The sequence below is a fragment of the Ambystoma mexicanum genome, chromosome 7p, assembly GCF_040938575.1.
Source record: "Ambystoma mexicanum isolate Mex_15411 chromosome 7p, UKY_AmexF1_1, whole genome shotgun sequence".
Lineage (NCBI taxonomy): Eukaryota > Metazoa > Chordata > Amphibia > Caudata > Ambystomatidae > Ambystoma > Ambystoma mexicanum.
The window spans coordinates 508,431,652-508,446,805 of record NC_090939.1 but is presented as its reverse complement, the minus strand read 5'-3'; positions in this window follow the sequence as shown (position 1 = coordinate 508,446,805).

The window sequence follows — 15,154 nt, the reverse complement described above, 5'->3', positions numbered from 1 at the left end:
CCAACCTTTCCCCATTTCCATTTGAGCCCCCATAAGGCTCAATGGGAATGGGGAAGGCGCTAATTACGGGCCCATAAATTATGGGCCAGTTATTAGCGCCCTGGTCCCTTAGCGGGACCCGCAAAGGACGCGTGGTCAGACCACACGGCCTTTGTGGGTCCCGCTAAGGGACCTCGGAATTGGGCGGTAAGTGTTTAACGGCACCGGTCTCCTTACCGGTGACCATTAACCCTTACCGCCCAACTCGGAATGAGGCCCTGAATAATGTAGCAGGTTTGGGGGTTTGCACGCAACAGTGCAACAGATTCCATTGGCACTACTGACATCAAAATAACCCAGAGCACTGATTCACACTGAACTACACACCAGTCCTGTAAAAGGTCTGTAACGTATTCACAAGGCATTATGTTGGCACCCTATAAAAGAATAAATACATATTTTACAAAGGTTTTGTGCTTGGCCATCAACCAAGGCTTTAAGTGGGCCAGGTCCACGCCCCACATGGCATGTTCCTGTTGTTCCCTACTTGCACCCAAAATCGGCCATGGTAACAGGATAGCTCCCCCTTTCAAACCACTCCAGCAGTTCCCTGGCCTCCTTCTGTTGTCTGAACACCAATGCCTCCCCCGGGAGACTGTCGGTTTGGAAATCAAGCTGTAAGCTAGGAATCCACATAGTTCAACTTGTTTAAAAAAAACATTTCTTATATGAAAAGGCTCAATTTTATTACACTTAAACCAGTGATTTAACGAGCTAGCTAGTTGGCTTCCAATCCTGGCTTTAACATATTAAACTATTATTTGATCCTCAGCAAATCACCTTATCACTTTGTGCTCCACTCCACATAAAACAGGGACTGCTATTAAAAAAAAAAGGTGTGCCATTCTGTTGTGCCCGAAAGCATTTAGCAGCAACTCAAATTTATTGTCTTGTGTGCTAAGTACAAATCTCTCTTTCGTGCAGGTTCGTGTAAACAGAGCAAAATTTGTACTTATAATATTTTAGATAGTAAATGTTCAGAGAGAAGGGTTACGAACTCTGAACTGACTAAGGTTGGAGCCACGGATGTCACAAAGATTAACACAATATTGAATATTTATGATTAGGCCATGCCCCCTGCTTCTTAGGCCACGCCCCTTCTGTGGTGCTTTAGGGATCCACATAGATGTCAATGTAAATGGGACCACACGGTAACCAATTTGCCATTCTTTTGTTTTTATTGTTAACAGTTCCACTACTTTTTCCAACCATTAGCACTTGGTGCATGGGAGCTAGCCAATCATCTTCCTCCATTGCCTACCATTGAGGAGGGCTAGGGAGGCCGGTGCTATTCAGAGTTGCTTATTTATTGCTTTGTAGATATTCTGGGGAACCAGCCTTCTGGCGAGCCTCCTGAGTTACTGTTGTTGACAGTGCTGAGGAAGTCCTATATGGAGAAAGGGCGATAGTCTCTAAGTGTTTGGGTAGCTGGCTTTGTAGGTGCTTTTTCTACCATTATTCCTTTCCTGCCCTTGTAGCCTTGGTTTTGAAGATTTTAGTTATTGTTGAATTGTGTTGCAAGAGAATCTCCGAGTTCTTGGGGTGGAGTTGGTGCCATGTTGTAGGCAATAGGATATTTGAGTTCATGATGGATGATTTGGAAGACTGGTCTATGACCATGTAGTGAAGATTACATTCAATGTTTGTAATGGGCTTTTTTTGTTTTGATAATTTCCACTCTGTATAATCGAGGCTGACAGTGGTAGGGCAATTTGTCCATAGAAAGGTTCTTTCTTCTCCATCTTTTTTTCTTACTAAGATTAAGTCTGTGAGTAAAATATTTGGCAACTTGTTAATTTCATGAAAGTTTGAAGGGCTTTTTTTGGTGCTATGATGTTCAGTGTGTTGATTATCCAGTTATGAATAGAGTAGTCACCTGTTGCTCTTACTAAGTTTTCATTTGCGTGCTGAGGTTTGGAAGATTCAAGTTTGTCCAGTGGGAATCCCAGTTGGATCTCTTTCCATGGTCTGGTTAACTTAGGGGTTTGCCGTGGTTGATTTGTAAGCAGTGATGATTTGGAGAAATGGTTGCCTCTGGGTAAGTGGACTGTGATGAATTTCCTATTACACAAGACCACATCCAAGGTGCGTCCAGCATGATGGATGGACCCTTTAACCAGTTGTTTGCGGTTCATTGTGCTGAGGTTTGTGGAGAGTGACTTTGTGACAGAGTTGTGTTCCTTCTCTTGCCAGATGTTGAAGTCTCCCAGTATACTGAGGTGTTGATGGTCTACCAAAGGTTTAACAACCATGTTGGTCAGGTTGTTTGCGAAAGAATGGTTGTAAGAAAGGGGTCTGTAGGTGGGATGGTACTTTAGTGAGGACATGAGTGAGATCAAGCAGATTAGGAGGAGGGATTCACAGTCCGGGATGATGTCTGAGTGTGATGTTTTAACTTTGATGGGGTCTCTATGCATACATGCAATTTCTACTCCTTTCCTGGCTGTTCTGTTGTCTAACTTAATTTTGTAGCCTATGTGGATGGCTTCCTGTAAAACCACAAATTGGTCTTTTGAGAGCTAGGTGTCTGTGATGAAATGTTAGTCTATCTGTCCTTGTGACGAAGACCATAGATGATAGAAGAATGGTTGGTTACATATTGGGTGTTGATGAAAAGGCACCTGGTTCCCATATTTTCTCTTAGGGTCCAATGACTAGAAGGGGAAATACCTGGGTTGTTTGTTTCTTGGGGGTGGGTTTGAAAGAGTTCCATCATTGCAGTCCTCTTCAAAAAGGCTAGGAGGTTTTTAATAGGGTTAGGTTGGTCGTCCAGTGTCCAGCATGAATTGGTGTTAAAGTGATGTTTCAGTATGAAAGGTGTAATCAATGTTGGCTAAAGGAGTGAGATGCATCTGGAAGGTATTTGGTAGTGTTGATCCATTGGTTGGGGATGATGTTATTTGAGGGTTGGAATAGCTTCCTTTGTTTTGTATTCGCGCTCTGTGCATACAGTTGATAGCTTAGTCATCTGTTGTTGAGACAGGAAGTTGTTTTGTGACATATCTCAAGATAAAGGCTGTCAGGGAACCTTTAAGGGGGTTGTTAGGACTATCTCCACTGTGCCTTATTGACTGATTAATTGCCATTGTGAAGGAGAACTCCTTAGCTTTCCTGGCTCTTTCTTGCTCTCGAAACCTGCTATATTTCTGTCTTCTGGGAATTATGTGTTCTTGCTGTTTGGTGGGCCAGTATGGATACCGATCTTCTGTCAGGAAACCTGTTGTGAGGTTCCCTGGCTAGAGGCTGTGCTCATACCTTTGAGAGATTGGGCCTCATTACGAGGTTGGAGGTAGCCAGGGAGCTATTAGCTCCATGGCTGTCTCCAAAACCCTACAGACTCCCCCCTGGTGAATGGAGCAATTACCGGTCCATTCCAAGGTTGGCGGGACCGGTAATTCCCCATTCACCAGGGCCCTTCCCCATTCCCACTTGAGCCCCCATAGGGCTCAATGGGAATGGGGAGGGCGCTAATAATGGTACCGCAAATTGCGATACCGTTATTAGCTCCAGAGTCCCTTTGCGGGTCCCGTCCTTAAAGCCTGGAAAAACCAGACACTAAGGGAGGACCCGCAAAGGGAACTCGTAGTATGGCGCTAAGGGATTACCGGCACCGGTGCCCTTACCGGTGCCGGTAATCACTTACCGCCCACCTCGTAATGAGGCCCATTGTCTTGGTTGATGGGCTTTGAAACAGGGGGAAGAGGTCTATTCTGGGACAACCAAGGGGAGATGCTCTAGGAATTTTGCAAATTAGCCTGCTGGTGTGATGATTAATCTAGTGCCATATGGCTAATCTAGTAGGACAACATTTAGTATTTGTATTCATTGATTAACTAAGCAGTTTTGCCAAAGGGCTGCGCAAAATGAACAGCACACGAAATATGATACAGATAATTATGAATACAATACATGATTAACAAGCACATTTTTTTTTTAATTATTTGTATATAATCTGTTTAGATTTTTACAAAAAAAAAGTTTTTCAGTTCTTGAAGTGAAAGAAGGACGTTTCTGCATAATTGGTAATTTCTCAAGGAGGACCAAGAAAGCGAAGAAAGAGCGAAGAGAGAGACTTTTCCGATGGTTTACTTCTGTATCATCTGCTACGTCTTCTCAAGCACATTACAGGAGAACGCTTTTCACATTCAAATGAAAGTGCGGGAGATTGGGAGATGATCTAATATTAAAGGGTACAGTGTTCCAATGTTTTGGGGGCTAAAAGAGCAAAAGATTGCAAACAATAGGAATCACATGAACGCTTGGGACCTGCAAGTAAAAACTGACCCTGGCAACAAAGAAATTCAGTGGGGACTTAAAGACTGAGCAAAGAAGAAAGATAAGGAGGGGTGAATCCATTTACACGCTTAGAGACAATACATAGAAACTGAAAGAGTAGATGAGATGCAAATGAAAGCCAGCAAAGGGATGGGAGCAACAGAGAAATGGATGCAGGGGAGGAAGACAGCATAAAGTCTGAATAAAAGAATTTAGAGATAGAATGAAGCGGGGGGGCGATAACTGGGTAGACCAGTAAATAGTGCCGAAGAGTAGTCTAAATGAGAGAACACTAGTGTAGAAATAAATAATTGAGTTGCATGAAGATAGAAAGGGACGAGCCTTGCGTATATTATAGAGTGCGCGATGGCAGGCACAAGCAATGTTAGAAATATGCTCAGAGAAAGAACTCGAAGAGTCAATGACTATGCATAGTCTATGAGCTCAATCAGATTAGGAGAGATCAGAAGGAGAGGACATGCAAGGGGAGACAGAGGAGCATGTATAGAAGTGGCAGTGAAGAAGAGGATCTCAGATTTTGAGGCATTGAGGTGGAAGAAGTGAGTATGCATGAAAGATGGGTTTGCAAGAAAGCAGGCACAGATGCATGAAGGGAATCAGAAAAGGCTGGAATATGTCTGGGGATGCTTGTGGTCTCGTGTGGAAGGGATGTGACCAAGCAGTTCATGCTGGATTGCTCCATTAGGGGGGGACCAAGCCTGATTTGCATATTGTCGTTCCTCTTTTGTAATGGCTTGGCAGGTGATGAAAGATGGCCTGGAGGGTTGCCCAGAGCAATGCCAGCCTTTAAGATTAATTCTAAACCTTCCAGCCATCACTCCTTTTGTTTTGCCGGGATTCAGAAAAGGAATAAAAGAAAACAAAGATTTGGTATCATCAGCAGAGAAATTACAAGATAGCTCAAATCTAAGAGGACCAAAAACTGACCCCTAGGGGGCACTCTGTTATTAATTAAAGGCGGAAGAGTATTTGACAGCCCAAGAGATAGAGCAGTTAATAGATAAGATTGAACCCATTGCAGAACCAAACCAGGAAGACTAGTGAGGAAACAGTAAGAAGAGTGGAGTGATCGACTGTGTCAAACACAGCTGAGAGGTCACGAAGAATGAGAATAGAAGCAAGTTTGGGATGGTGTGCAGATAGAAGTGAGTTAGATACACCATGGAGAGCAGTTTCGAGGTAAACCAGAGGCAGTATAGGTTTCAGAGAGAGAAACAATGTGGACATGGTTGAAGAGACTCAAGTAGTAGAAAGCTTGGCGGTATTGAGTGTGGAAGACAGAGAAACAGAGTTATCAACCTTATTAGTGAAATAATTAGCAAAGTCAGTGGGGGAGTGAGGGGAGGACAGAGATGGATCAGGTGCAGGATGTGAAAGAGTACAATTAGAAGCTGAAACGGGAGAGGGGGTGAGAAGAGTAGGAAAGGAGGTTGGTGGAGATGCAGTGTTTATTTGCATTTAGTAAAGAAGAGTCATAGAATGAGTACAGAGCAGAAAGTGAGGCAAGGTCAGCAGAAGAATGGGACTTTTCCCACCGCAGCCTGGCATGCATGCCATCGTGAAGTTCAGAGGGAAAGAAGATCAGGAGTGAGCCTGGGTTGAGGAGTGTATAATGGAGGTGACACTAGAGTTTAGGGTAGAGAGAGTGAAGTCAATTGAGAGATAAAAGAATTCAGAAAGAGAATGAAGGAAAGAGGGAAGGGAGTACCCCAAAAATAGCAGCGTTGAAAGATCTGAGATTACAGGAAGCAAAAGCAGGAGAGGGGTCAGTACGATGGTAAATGATCAAAAAAGAAAAGGGTTGAGTTTTGAGAAGAAGGCCGGATGAAATTCAAAGGATGAAAATGAGGGAAGAGAAGTGGGATGTGGAACTATAGTATAGGAAGAGTGATAAAGAAACCAGGGAAGTTGTAAGAGAAGCCAAGAGGTGGTCTCATTGGGAAGCATACAAGTTTCAGTTAAACAGAGAAAACGTAGATTGAATGGGGGAAGAAAGTGTAATTAAGCCTATGAGATGTGTTAGACAAAGCAGGAATTTAGAAGCCCTATAGGAATAAGAGGAGGAAAAGAATTAGAGGAGAGAGGAATTAAGTTAGGTTATGCAAGTGCAGGGGAGATCGTCTAGCAGGACGAGTAGTCCAGTGCGTTGAGATAGGTGTGGGCATGGGAAAAATGTAGGAGGACACAGCGGTAGCGAGGGAAAGAACTAAGAGTGTGAAATAGGCCGCAAATGGATGGAGGAGATTTGCAAAGCCTTGTGCGAAATAGGCAGACAATGACTGAATTTGGTAAGAAGTAGTACGAAAAGATTGCATGACGGCATAATAGGAGAGCAGTGCAGTCATAACAGGTGTAATAGCATGACTGGCACTACCGTCGCAGACAGGATGTGATATTGCCCTTAAGAGTTGCCACCCTTTGGAGAGGACACTCGGGACTACGACGCCCTGGAGAGGTTTAAGATATAGATCCCTGCAGCAAGTGAGGAGTCATGTGATTAAATATAGGACAAAGTTAATGTAGTGGGGAAAACATTAACAAGACGCTAACAAGGATGATTGTACAGCTGAGCTATAGTTAATCCAGCAATGCCAAAGTAATCTATAATTGCAATCATTTAGAGCTAAATGCAGCAGGTCAACAGCTAATCTGGGGGTGCAAAGAAGACTTTAGCAATGCAAGAATGAATCCAGCAGTTTGACCCTTAATGTTGGGCCATCCAGGTCAGGTTAATGTGGCAGTGTCCATAACTTAACCTAGAAGAAAAGCAACCTAGCAATGCAACCAGACAATTAATTTAGCCATGCAACAATTAACCTCGACTATCAGAAGTCAAATATAGCGCGGCAATAAGTTATCTCGCTCTGAACAAATTAATCAAGCAGTGCACCGTTTAATCTGAGGCAGTAAGGGAGTGCAGTTTGACAACTGCCGAAATATTTAGTGGATAAAAAAAAATATAGCAAAGCAAACACTCAATACTGTGCAGTCGCGCAGAAAAGTACAGCTGGGCAACAGGTAAACTAGCTGTGGAAACTCAATCTAGCAGTGTAAAAACGAATCAGACAACGTACACAATAACATGAATCAAAAGAGTGTGCAACAGTTGTACACCAACATTACTTGTCGTATCAGCAGTAACGAAAGGCAACATTTAACTGCCCACCCTCTCATGCACTTCTAAAATAACCCCCCAAAACTCCCATAACATTTACATCAAAACTGGAATCTGCTCTTTAGCCACAGAGAACGAAATGAAGACCAGTGGCCCGAGATTCTCATTCTTTTGCTCATCACACCACCTTGGCTGTCTTCCCACCCATCCACGGGCCGGTCCACTCCCCTACTGCCCAAGCATGCTTCGGGGATACAGTTCCACCACTCTTTGTTACACTTCTGTCCCAGGAGAGTCCAGAAGAACCAGGTAGAGGCCAAACTCCAACACTTCTGCACGTCGTCTGTGAGAGTCTCGCTTGACCCCCAACGACCGCCAGAGTACCCATTACAAACAGGAAAGCGGTGCCAACCTGGGAATGTTTACGGCTTCCTGCTCAGCTAGATACAATCTTAAGCAAACATAAAAGCCGACAGCGCTTCACATAAAAAGGAGCAAGGAAGCTTTTTCAAATAAGCCACGTCGTGCACGAGACGGCTCGTTTTACAGCCGCCATGCATTCCTTTAGGTTATTTTCGCCGCACACCCAGACCACCTAAGGTGCTCATGGCATGGGCGAGCATAACCGGCGCAGCTAATCCGTCAACTTTTCTCTGAGCACGCGCGCCCGCCGCAGCGCGCTGAAGCGTGGCGCATATGTTTCCTATCTTCCCGCGCTTTCAGCGTTCCATATGTGCAGCCCTCTGCAGTGTGGCGGCACATCTGTGTGAGCTTCAAAACACAACACTGCATGTGAAAGCGCCGCCGCTGCCTGCCGTTCCGCCCACTCCCACATGCTGCAACAGATATCGCGCCCAAAACTGGAGTGTGCGCCGGGGAAACCTGCACACAGTCGGAGCCAATGAACACGACTAAACCGCTCTGGCTTACATTTGTCACGATCATCGAGAGTCGCCAGCTGTAGGAGCAGGCAATCTTCAGATCCGGGCTTCAGATCATCAATTTACGCATCAGTTATTTGGGATGCCATTTTTAATTTCGGCTATGAGGTGGTGCTATAAGTCGAAACGATTGTAGTAGACAGAGTTGAGGTTTTACGTGGGGCGGGGCTAGTTGGGGCAGCGCTCCACCATGCTCTGACAATTGTGTCTGAGACTGGCCTTGCTGGGGCTACATAATGTCGCCTGCTAAACAGAGCCCCCTAGAAGCCAAGGATTTTTTTCTCAAGCATAACGCTCTCACATACAGGGACGTCATTTCACCAAAATGCCAGGGGTAGCGGAAGCGACATCACATGAACCCTGACCTCTGATGACATCGCAGAAAGTGATGTCATTTGCTCCCACCCCGAAGTCACGGGAAGCAATGGAACACAACCTTTCACCCCTTGACAAAACAGGAATTGGCATCACATAACATTGTCTCTAAGTACACTACGAAAAATATGGTTACGATATCACTGTAAAGTGATATACATTTCACACAAGAATGGATCACCATATGCATCGTTAATATCAGCGCCTATAGACCCATTTACTAAATTACTGTGAATGCAAACAGACGTCCAAGGCCAAACGATAATGATGTGTTATTATGTAGCACTTACACGTAAGCACTTCATATAGGCCAAATTTACATACAATATCACCCAACCTTTGTTGGTACTCATTTATCAACCTCAGTAGGATGAAAGGCCAAGTTGACCTTGCTGGGAGCCGAACCTGCAACCTGCAGAGCACATGCACATTGCAGCAGCGAGTGCTCAACCCACTGAGCTATCTTACCAGTTATAGCTATCAGAAAACGAGCCACTCAAGAAACACAGAGCCAAATGCTGTTGGCCACAGCCCAGGAGCATCAATTTAAACAACAAAAAAAATATATATTTTTTGAAAATCTTTTTAGGGGTAGCAAGGGAGACCACAGGGTAGCAAGGGAGACCTTAGGGGTCGCAGGTGCGACCCCCGGCGAGCCCTAAATGAGGTCCCTGCTCACATATACGCAAGAACATCAGGATTTACAAAAAAAGCCTCACCTGCCTTTGTATTGCAGCATCACCCTCTGCAAGGCACCCCCTTTCATTAGAAATACAGGGATCATCACCCTCGTGCCCCAGGTGCCTGGCAGGGGGTCGGTACCTCAATTAGGTAGCAACACTTAACTAATTTTAATGCGTCCTGTTGTGCTATAGCGTTTTTGCAAAGTCGAGCCAGGGCTCTTACAGGGCATGGCCTAACAAACTGCATTAAGCTGAGGCAAGTGTTGCCTCTTAATTATGGTATCCCTTTTGCCTGTAACTGGATCCAACAGCGATGGCCGTGTCCTGGCCACCCGAATAAGGGGTTCCTGGGCCCTACTCGGGAGAGCACCCTCAGGTTTCTCACAAGGCCCAAAATGTTGCATTTTGGCATAGACGGTATGGAGGCCAGAACAAGACTGACTGTACTTATGCACAACGAGAACATTGGGAAGGAACAAGCGAAAACTGCAGGAACTTTCAGGATGCTTTGTTACCTCGTGGCCTTTACAAAACAAAGCAAACAATGGGTGGCCAAGCCAATATATCAGAGCACGGATTTGGAATTTGTGAAAGATCTGACATTGACTGTTCGCCATGCATACTCATGGAATGGCTCCTGATTTTGTTCCCAGGATACATAAAATGCCACAGAACGTTGCAAAGGGCCTTGTCCTCTAAAATTGGAACTTGTTGAAAGGTTGACTTCCAGATTTAAATGATTTGTTGCTGTCTTCAGAATCTGCTCACAATCACATTTTTGATATGTTCCCCAATGTTTCGACATTATACAGAAATAATCTAATGATCTAATGGTATTACACTTGCAATTTCAATGCTAGATATTGTATTAAAAAGTATTTATTTACGCCGATACAATCGGGTTCATGATCCATTAATGGATTTCTTTTACCTTTACTCCATTTATGTTGCTTAGTCTCTGTCTGGAAGACACGTGTCTGGGGTTGCTGTTGGTGCTCTTGTTCTGAAGAGAATTGCCCTAGCATTTTGGTGCTGGATTGCCCATGTGGGTGGTAGAAAGACTGATATGCAAATGGTTATTTCCCATCTGTGAAAGGTACACTGAGGCTTAGTGTCTGTCAAACCCCCTGCTAGACCCAAACCCCATGCACATATGCAATCCCTGGCACTTGTGCTGATGACTTCCCCTTAGCAGATGCAATAAGTCATTTCAATAAGGGATATATTTTTTATATGGACAAAATGGAGGTTCATCCCGTTGACATTATACGTTTGCGGAAAGGGATAAAAAGGATGTCATTGCAGACATAAAATCTATCATATGGCTCCAGGTGGCTACATGGATCAAATTCAAGACCCTCAGCAACAATCACAAACCAATCTGGGGCCTGAGACCACACAATATCCTACTTTTCTTCCCTAAATAGTACCCTCATACAGCCGTATGCTCCTCTAATTCCAACTCCATGACAGTCAAATACTTCTCCAATCTGAGAGTGGGTGGCAGGTCTCTCTCCTCCACAGGTGCCTGCCTTCCCAACAGGATCCATGTCCCTGTCAAACTTCTGGAGCACCCTCTACAGTTCAACAAACTGGCAAAAAAGGTACCCTTCTACACCAGTTTCCCTTCAATGGAAATTACCCAACTGCCGCAGTTACCGCTGGTGGTCTGATCCTCATGATTCCCACAGGTTTCATGGCCTATCCTCCGAGTCAATATCACTCAGACCTACTTGCGACCTCGACTAAACTGGCAAAGTTAGGTCCGGACTCTGCCGAGGGTCGGTGGGTACTTGCATCACTTACCGGTTTCCCCCTGGCACAACTGATCTCTTTTACGCACAAACATCCCCTAAAGGTATTGGATCTTGGCTGGGTTAGCCTACCTCCCCCTAGCTATTCTCAACATTTAAAAACTGTTCTGCCGCGGAACCAGTTCCTCACCGCCTCAAGCCCCTTCCTGACTTGCTACAGACTTTCCAAGAGAACCCACTTTTTGATTCACCCGCGCAATTGTGCGCTATTACGGACAACTGTACTATTGAGCACAAGGCTCCCCACTTCTTAGGGCTGGAATTGAAAGTTAGGGAATGACTCGGAATAATTATTCAATGCTCCTAGTGTTTTAACCAACCCTTCTCTTTACAGTTTGTGGCTGTGTTTTCCTCATTTGTCGCATTAGTAAACAAATTGTATATGCTGTATAGTAGAGTATTGTGTGTGGTAACTGTTTTTGCATAACTAAAGTTTACTTGTGTCTATTGGTCCGGTCGACAATAAATGTATAGATATCTTTCATATACACTTTTCTAAGAGTAATTTGTGGTTTGTTGCTGTGTGTGCTCATTGTGCGCTTCCGATCACTCTCACCCCTCCAGAGACTTAGGGCGGCATTATGAGTTGGGCGGTAAGGGATTACCGGCACCGGTAAGGAGACCGGTGCCGGAAATCCCCTACCACCCAATTCTGAGGTCCCTTAGCGGGAACCGTAAGGGATGTGTGCGCCATTCGCGAGCCCGTTATTAGCGCCCTGCCCATTCCTATGGGGCTCAATGGGAATGGGGAATGGTTTGTTTAATGGGGACTTACCGGTCCCTCCATGGTCGGAAAACACCGGTAAGTCCCCATTGAACAAGACCGGTGCCGGACCCGGTATTGGAGGCAGCCATGGCACAAATAGCGCAATGGCTACCTCCAATCTCGGAATGAGGCCCTTAGTCTTGACCAACTGCCAAGCTACCTAGATTGGTCTTGCTTGTCCAGAAGGTTCCCCTGTTTCACTAAACCGAGGCTGGCCTCCTAAACATCTGCCCGCCAGGTCAGAGTTTAGAAATTCATTTTAGCAAACTCCTCTAGCACTTGTACACCCATAGGCTCCCCCTTCAATCCCCTTCACTAGCTCTTCTCCCCTATGCACTAGCATTGCTGATTGGCACAAGGCCTAGTCAGAGCATGAATGTAGCTTACCGTTTTGGAATTATTTTTCACCAACCTGCTTTCCCATTTCGGCTTGTCTCGCTTTGAAATAGAATTTTGTTGTAGAATGTGCGGTACAAATGTTCACCTTGTGCGTCGTGTGCCAACTTAACATGATAATGAACACACTGGAGACATATTTAGTATGAGCACGCAATGTCACCCTGTCTCGCATGATGGTAGAGAGGGCTGCTTCAGGTGCGCATGAGAACATGAACGGACCTGCATGAATTATAGAAAGAGCCGTGCAATATATGCCAGAAGTGAAAGTAGCAAACAAATGATTCAAGAGTGGAACAGGGACATAGTAATGAAGGGCAGTATGTATATAGGACACTAGGAGTAGGGGTATGCTTTGTGCCATGAAACAGTGCTCGACGATTTAATTTTCTTACAGAGATGATATATCCCTGGAGGTAAAAGTAACACATAATTTTCTGGATTGTTCTTGCGTTCCAGTCACAAAACATATTTTACATCGGTGTTTGTAGCTGTCCTTGGTTTTCTGAACCACTTGCCTGAAGCAGTGTCTTGTCCAGTTTTTTTGGTTTTTTTGGCATTCTTTTCCAAAATCGAAACCTACCCGTCTCTGGCTTCAATCGCTTAAAACAGGCTGGTATTGTTATTTGGCCTTGAGCAAAAGTCAGCAACTTTTAGAAGCACACAATGTGTTAAATACCCACAAAAAATTGACAACATTTACTATATTGAAAGTGGGCAAACTAAAATTTAGTTTCAATTTCTGCGATCTGTTGTTCAGAGCGGTTACTCACTGTGACATTGAGAGAATGGAACTTCCTGAAATTATGTAAGCTTAACTATACATAATATTTATTCGATTAAAAACAGCATGTGTGCTGTATGCATAATGACTAATTCAGTGACGTGCGAATGTGCAATTTGACCTAAAGAATTGGCACAGTATGTTATGTTATGTCCAACGATATTTATGCTGTGCACTATAAAAAACAGAGTGCGTAACTTGCGGTTTGTTTATCTGTCAAGTAATGATTGCTATTTTTAAATAGTTTAAAGAGGTGAGAATAGTGGTATTACTTTTTTGGACGTATTGCTTACTGGCCTTGCCCACCAATATATGCAGTGCAGAGTTATGGGTTGTTAACTGGACCATATTGCAATGATTATTCCTCAAAGACCCGCACCTACAACCTGCATGCAGGCTAATGATATCTACACCCCTTTGTCCCGTGGGATATCCTGGTGCGCTGTCACTGTTGCATCCTTGTGCACAATAAAGTCTGGGGTTGGGGCAGAGGCAGAACCTTTTCCATGGGTACTTGGTTCTCTTTTCGATCAATAATCTTAACACTTCCATTATAATGCCATCTGTCTGTGGTTCTACAGGAAATGTTACTATTTCTGTTCTTATTTTCTGGTAGGGCCCGCCATGTGAAGCGAGGGCATCTGGTTGGGAGGTATATCTACTTCACAGCGCTAACCTTTCATGCACGTCGTGGTCTTAACTACTCCCCCATGTTGTCATGTCTATGTTCATTCTGTGTGGTTTGTGCTGATGATTAGGTTTCATCCGGTTCTGAATTATATGTTAACTTTATTCGATTATAGAACGGCTACTAAAATATATTCTTGTATTCTGTTATCTACACAGCTATATTGTACTGTTCTGCATATGCCATAGTTTCCAGCTACTGTCGGATGGATTATTCAATCAACATTTAAGGATAATCATCAACTGTGCTTATTTGATAACTGTTATGTGGGACGACTGACAGAGACCAATCTGCCCTTTAGTGGTACCAGCAATATGGAGCAACCTGTCAGCGTTTATGATTTAAAAACATATACAAGCGTTGTGCTTATAAATGCAAAGAATCCGTATCTTCTCATGAATGGAACACCATCTGCGTCATTATAAAGTTTTGCTGGTGTACCATAAGGACACACAAGAATTGTAGTACAGGGATTGATCAATCGCAGATCACAATCGGCGTATCAGGAGGATGTTATAAAGAACATTCTCAGCATGCGATGTTCGCTAGCAATAATTTGCATTGCAAAAATATATTGTTCATTTCGTGGACTTAATCTTCTCTTGTGAGAGTTCTTTGCAAAATAAAAGCACTTACTGCAGACTATGGATGTTTTCTTAAAAAAATGTTTTGCTCTCTTATTTGGGACAAGAAAGAAATGTTACGCGCTGTGAGAGGATGTGTGTGTTTATCTTCCTGGTTTTGCGTTAAGTAACGTTATGGCTTGGGTGATGGCAGGGCACGTTTGGTTACGCTGGCCACAAATGTCATGAAAATAGGTGGAGCATATCATTTGGACTATCGATGTCAGTTTGATGGGTGGGTGATCTGTATTCTTGCCGCGAGGGCACTTAGGGTGATGCATCAACGGATAAGATTAGCCCAAGATGACGACACCCAACCTGGTGTTTTTGCATGTGTATAGATGAGGAAAACTAAGGTAAGATGCATAGGAAAATCTTTTAAGATCGATTACAGTATGCTTAAAAATACATGCCCGAACGATCGGGACAATAAAATGTTTGAGTGAACTTCGCCTTTAATGAGGCCTTACCATCAAACTTAATTGGAGTTGTAAATGTGCTAATGGTGTAATAAAAATGGTTTATCTAGGCCTACCTTCAACAACTCGATTTATAAGCACTATGCGTGTCCTTCACTGTGCTCCTGTTAAAAATGAGCATTGACAAAGCCAACAGTTTTGGCTTGTGTCTGAGT